The sequence below is a fragment of the Pteropus medius genome, unplaced genomic scaffold, assembly GCF_902729225.1.
Source record: "Pteropus medius unplaced genomic scaffold, Ma_sr-lr_union100, whole genome shotgun sequence".
NCBI lineage: Eukaryota > Metazoa > Chordata > Mammalia > Chiroptera > Pteropodidae > Pteropus > Pteropus medius.
In genome coordinates, this window is record NW_024349802.1 from 15,660,945 (window position 1) to 15,667,434 (window position 6,490).

The following is a 6,490-nucleotide window of genomic DNA, read 5'->3' on the forward strand; positions in this document are numbered from 1 at the left end:
TACTAACACCTTGCTCCCAATAGTCAGAAATTCTAAAAAGTAACGATACTCTGGTTGAGTGAGAGTAAATGAGGACTCTTACCCCTGTCTGGTCTAACAATCCATACTCTAAAGATTCTGCAAACACTTTGATCCAGCAATTGTACCTCTAGGAACTGAACCTAAGGAAATAAATGTAAAAGTTCCTAAGGGTATCATCACAGAATTATTTATAGTTATAAAAAATAAATAACCTAAAAATCTTCGTTTTGTGTGTGTATCTGTATATTAAAGTTGTACAACAGATTAAAATAATGATGGAGAAATATCTATTTAAATGGGAAAACATTTTATAATACATTAAGTTTTTAAAAATCAGATAATAAAACATTTGTTACAGGACAAAACTACTCCTGTGAAAAATATGTTTACATTTCATATTTACATAGGAATAAGTCTCAATGTTATATATACACCTATATATGTGTGTGTATGTACACATATATATGTTAATGGGTTGTCTGGATGTAGGAAATTTAGTCGATCTTTTTTTTCTCTATGTTCTAATTTTTCAAAAACTGGAAAACTGAATACTAGGTAGATGTAGACCTTTAAATAGATAATATGCATGTGGATCATGGAAAATTAACTACCTGGCTTAGACATTTCATTTTCTACAAAGTAGGTTCTTGAACCTTTCCTGTTTCATAAATGAGCCTGGCTAGGCTGGTTCCAGCTGAGGGTCCAGTCACCTCCCGGGAGTTCCAGATAAGTCCCTGGTTAAAGGTGTGGAGAGGTGGTTTGATTCCCAATTGGAAACACAGCTTCACCGTCTGGAGCTTTCCCTCAAAGGTTGGTGCCTAAACTGGGAAAATAAATACCGCAGACCACAGCTACACCAAAGGGTCTGGGGAACTCCAGCTTTGTGATGTAATCTTAGTCTGAGGTAAACTAGGAGACCCTGAGCTCAGGTAAGGCTAGTTCCAGGTCCTACAATTGGGTGGGAGGGTGATGGTCATAAGTCAAGGTTAGGCCTCAATTTTTTACCATGGCCAACATGATAAATTCTCTGAATCTGTCTCTAAGCCCCACATCTGCTAAAAATTCACTTTTTTTTTTGCAAGTCATTTATAATTTTTCATAGATGAAGTCATTTTCTGATAAAGCCTTGGTGACTTAGATCCCACTTTAAGGATAAAATCTAACCTATTGACTGTATTTATGAAGTGAACTGTCTTCCCAGAGTTCATAGGCAACACTTTTTCTGAATAACAGAATTTGAATTCTTGCTTGAATAGGCAAGACGCTAACTACACCTTCCACTTGTATATTTTATCCCCAGCCTCATGAGTTGCCTTTTGATAAATTTTTTCAATATACCTTTATATTTATTTATAGCTTGCTTTGAAAAATAAGCTGTCTTTCATACCTTCCAACACTATGTATCTAACTCTTCTTTAATTTAAAGCTCAGTTTATGTAAAAGTTTCATTTTGCAATCCATTTTTATTTACTTGTTTATAGACTTAGGTTTATCATTTCGTTTGTCAGCTCTGCAAGGTTTGATTCATTTGCACTCTATCTACTTATCAATCGTCTCTTTCTTTTATATAATATTAGACAGTTATAACCTAAAAGAGTAAAACAAAGATTTCAGATGACATGGAAACCTAGGTCAAAGGGAGGGGGGTAGTATTTGGGGAACGTTTGGGTATTGCAGTAGGCATTTCCTGTTTGTCTTTCTTGTATCACTTTCCTCTTCTGGATAACAGGATCCTCACTTCCTTGGGGAAACTTAATCCTTCCGCCCTACACGGTCTTAATGGGGTTGCCAATCCCAGTGCCTTGCCTTTCCAACTGTGGCTCTACTGGCTGACCAGAGCACCCCATCTACCTGGCTGGGATAACTAACTCAGGCATGGGCACCTAATCCAAGAGAAAATTTTATGGAATTTATTTACGCATGGACACAGAGAAAGGAGAATGTTTCTCTTCTTTTATATCTTGGATTACAAGCCATGGAAACACAAGTCTGGCTCTAACTCCTATTTGTTCTGTCATGTGGGAGAAGCCTGTTAACAGGAGGGGAAATAAGACCACCTCCCAAAGAGAACCAGAGCTAAAAGGGAGCACGGTGATAGGCAGACTCATTTAATGATAAGTCCCAGAGAGAGGACACGACTTTCACCCTTTGATTTCCCAACAAAATCTTTCTCTTTTTGTTGGCATAAGCTTGTTGGAGTTATGTTTCTATCATTTGCAAATGCCCAAGTTCTTGACTAATCCTTGGTCTTTGGATTACCTACCAAATCACACTAGGTGTATACATATGCTCTCTATGCATGTAGCATTGGCTGTACTAAGTTGAATTCTCTATCATAATAAGAGCATCCAAATAGGCATAGTTTTATCAAACTAGCATCAGAGCGCAGTCACTCTAAAAAGAACATGAGTGACTTCAGCCCCAGTGCTACATTTTCCATAAGAATTATTTACCAAAGAATTATGCTTTGTCTATTGATTCCTTGACCCTCATGTTCAGACGTTAGTCCTAAACTGGTACATTTGCCTACTTCTGATGCAATTAGACCCTCAATTTGACCTTGCCAATGACCCAGCAAAGTCAGAAGGCATGGGTTTCCTGAATTGTGACTTCTTGGTTCTCAAGATTATCAAAGACCGCTTAGAAAAAAAATGATCGAGAAGCTTCATAAGATGCAGTAAGATTTTACAGAAATTCAGGCTGACTTTAGAAGGCAGCTGGAAAACAGGACACTCCTCCTCCCACCATCTCCTCTCCCAAACAAATGCCATATGTCTGTTCACAATGCACTCTGGCTCGCTGCTATGCGGTTGACCTTCGATACTGAAAAAATGCCAAAATACTTGGGACCTAGTTTTACTTTCAGCTCATTGTTACAGTCATATTTAATATGGTTGAGGAAAAAATGAAAATCATGATAAGCAGGCTTGAAATTCATTAGTCTATCAACGAGCTAGATCTCTAAATACTTCATGATATTAATGATGGTTCATAGAAGAAGGAACTTTTTGGTAGCTTTGGAAAATGATGCTTCTGTTATCTGCAGGTGTATTCAGAACCACTTTGGCATTTATGTCATCTGTATCACATTTAAGAAGCAGGACATTTCACTTCCTTTTTCTAAGTACCATGAATACAATTCCAGATTAGGATGTTGGATGCAGAATTATTAATAGTGGGTTTGCTATTCTATGTGTGGCATAGTATAATGATGGATCTTCTCACTATATTCATAGAGCACATTGAATTTTCCCTTAAAGTTAAAATAGCTTTTATATTGGTTTCCTAGGGCTGCTAGGAAAGTACCACAAAGTGAGTGGCTTTACACAAATGTACTGTCTTCTAGTTCTGGAGGCTAAGGTGTCTAAAATCAAAATGTCAGCAGGGCCATGCTCCCTCTGAACTTATAGTGGAGGACCTTTCCTTACTTGTTCTAACTTCTGGTGTTTCTGACAGTCCTTGGCATTCTTTGGCTTGCAGATGCATCCCCCCAATCTCTGCCTCTATTGTCACAGAGCTGTCTTCTTCCTATGTGTCTCTCGTCTTCTTATAAAGACATCAGTCACATTGAATTAGGGCCCACTCTAATTCAGTATGACCTCATTTTAATGTGATTATATCTATAAAAATTTTATTTCCTAATAAGTTCACATTCTGAGGTACCGTGGGTTAGGACTTCAATGGATATTTTGGGGGGACACAGTTCAACCTGTAACAGCTTTACTGTTGCCCCTGATTGTAATACTAATATATGCTTGTTATAAAAATAGTAAATTATTAAGAGAAGTATAAATAAAAAGTTTAAAATCTTCCAGATTCCTACCCTACGACCCAAAATAAGCATGCTAACAATTTGGTGAACATCTTTTCAAGTATTTCTCATACAAACCAAATGGTTTCTTTCTTTACCATCAGAAACAGGTCAGGTTGAAGGACAGAGGCAGGTAAAAATGTCTGCAGTTTCAAGCAAATTATAATAAATGATGTTGTGAAAAGCCTTTACTTCACTCTCTCCCTCCTTCTCTCCCTCCCTCTGTCTCACTTGTGCAACTACCCATTTGGGATAAATGCTTACAAATAAAATATCTGGATAGAATAAAAATGCACATTTTTTCATATTACCAAATTAGCCTTCAGAAAAGATGTACCAACTTTTACTTCCACCAATAATGTAGGAGAGCTCTGGTTTCTCGCACCTGCTTTGCCCCGATGATTACAAATATTAAGAAATACATAATTTAAAAAGTTTGAATTTATGAATATTTAGAAATATGTTATCCTTTGTGGAATTCTAAATCATAGTTCTTTTTATTCTCAAGTAACAAATATGAGTCCATAATTTTATCTAATATTTTCATAATTTGATTTTTTAATCTTTAAATCTTTGACTCGTCCAGATTTTTGTTTTTTTGTTTGGTGTATGGTGGGGAGTTGCAATCCAGAAATTCTGATAGAGTCGCAGTTCATTTCTTTCTTTCTTTTTTTTTTTAATTCACTCTAAAAATGAGTTTTGTTTAGCAATGTCAGTGGGGAAATTCAGTGTGTTTCTTGTCTACCTTTCCAAGGGATCAGGTTTATTTAATAAAAGAACTTACACTAATTCACAGAAAAATGCACTTTCAAAAAGTAATCAGGACATATGTTGAGCACAAAGTAATAAGCAGTAATTTTAGCCTCGATACTCACAGTTAATTGAATTTCTCAGCATTCTTGCTATAACTACCTCCTTTCTCGCCCACCAAAATAGCCTATGAGATTGTGAGAATAAATGACATTATAGGGTTAATCTTTAATCCATTCTAATTTGATTTTTTTTTTAAATTGCAATATTGGAAAACGTGGGTCTTTTAAATTACCATTAAGTCAAATTACTTGCAAATCATCTCCAAACTATTTAGAATGGGCTTGACTGAGGTTAACATCCCTGGTTCAGAGAGGCACTGAAGTTTTTTTGATGTCAAAAGAGCCAAAGGTCAGAGAGAAGTGTAAGTTCCCCCAGAGAAAATCTGTAGGAACCCACATGAGATGTCTCAAATCGAGCTTACTAGTACAGTGTCTTCAGATAAAATGAAGACAACACCCCTGAGTATCTCTTTCTTTCCCAGGATGCTCACATGGATTCACTATTGAAGAACACTTGCTCGCAAAATATACCATTCTTCACAATAGCCTTTTACTGGTCACTTTCCATTAGGTTGGTGGGTGAGTCTATTCTCTCAAGGAGAGGCAGCCCCAGTGCCTAGTTTCAGAGGGACAGCATTTTATGTCAGTGACTTGCTATTTAGCTGCAGAGATCAGTCCTGTGATCCTTATTTCTTTAAATGAGTCAATGAATACAATTAAAGTTTTAATCTCAGACTGCAACAACAATGGTATTTTCACTACAAGTAGTTTCATAATGGTCTCATTACTGTTCTTAAGTGCAACACACTGAGACATTTAAATTGCTGAATTGCTACTACATATATTCTTTGAAAACAGGTATCCAGGTAACCATGGCAATGGTGTCTCCAGGCAGGATGGGAGTGGGGTGGGAAACTATTTCATTAATAGAAGTGAAGAGATTGAAAAGAGATTTTGAAGCTGCAGATCAGAGAGGGGGGAGAGAAAGAGAAGGTAGATTTCACAGTCTTATTTTTTTCATTATTAAATGATGCAGTCCAGAGAAACTCCAAATTACCTGGAAGATTTAAATAAATCATAAGATTAAGTAAAGCGGCTTCTTAGCCTTTCTACATGTTTACAGTGATTGACCTGTACTAGATTTTATTTGGTTGAGCTTTTAAATAGTTTGATTGACACTCAATGTATCTCCTGAGAAAGCAGAATTGTGTCCTGTGATTTAAGGCAAAAGAAAAGGAAGAATATTCACATAAGCAAGAAGGCCGTGTAGGAGATACAGGAACTCTGTTTATTTCAAGTTGATAGCACCTGAGAAAGTTGATTTTATCAGTAAAATTAATTTTCAATCATACTTCCCTGCCCTCCCCGACTTTTGGTAGTAAACGTTAAAAATAATAATTTAAAGGGTAAAGAAATACTGTGAAGAAAAGAAAACATCTGGATAATTAAAGAAAAAATCAAATGTCTGATATGGTTTCTCAGAGGAGTCTAATATTTTGTTTTCATTTAAAAGGTGCTATGTCTACGGCCATGCTACCCTGAACAAGCCCGATCCCATCTGATCTCAGAAACTAAGCAGGGTTGGGCCTGGTTAGTACTTGGATGGGAGACCACCTAGGAAGACCACGTGGTGTATGCTGTAGGTGTAAAAAATAAAAAAATAAGGGATTGTAAGATGACAAGGTCCTTGCAATCTGTGAGGCCAACCAAGGGTTGCCTCGCCTAAAAAACTTAAAAAGTAAAAATAAAAAATAAATAAAAGGTGCCGCACATTTGTAATTAGATTTGTTTCTGTTTTTTAACCAAATGTGCCCTTGTGTAACTTGCTTCTTCAACCATCTGACAG

The 6,490-nt window shown here is 36.5% G+C and overlaps 1 pseudogene; it reads left to right on the top strand.

Moving 5' to 3' along the window:
- The first annotated feature begins 6,164 nt into the window (after positions 1 to 6,164).
- On the top strand, positions 6,165 to 6,283 carry LOC120581717 (uncharacterized; annotated as a pseudogene).
- Positions 6,284 to 6,490: the final 207 nt, after the last annotated feature.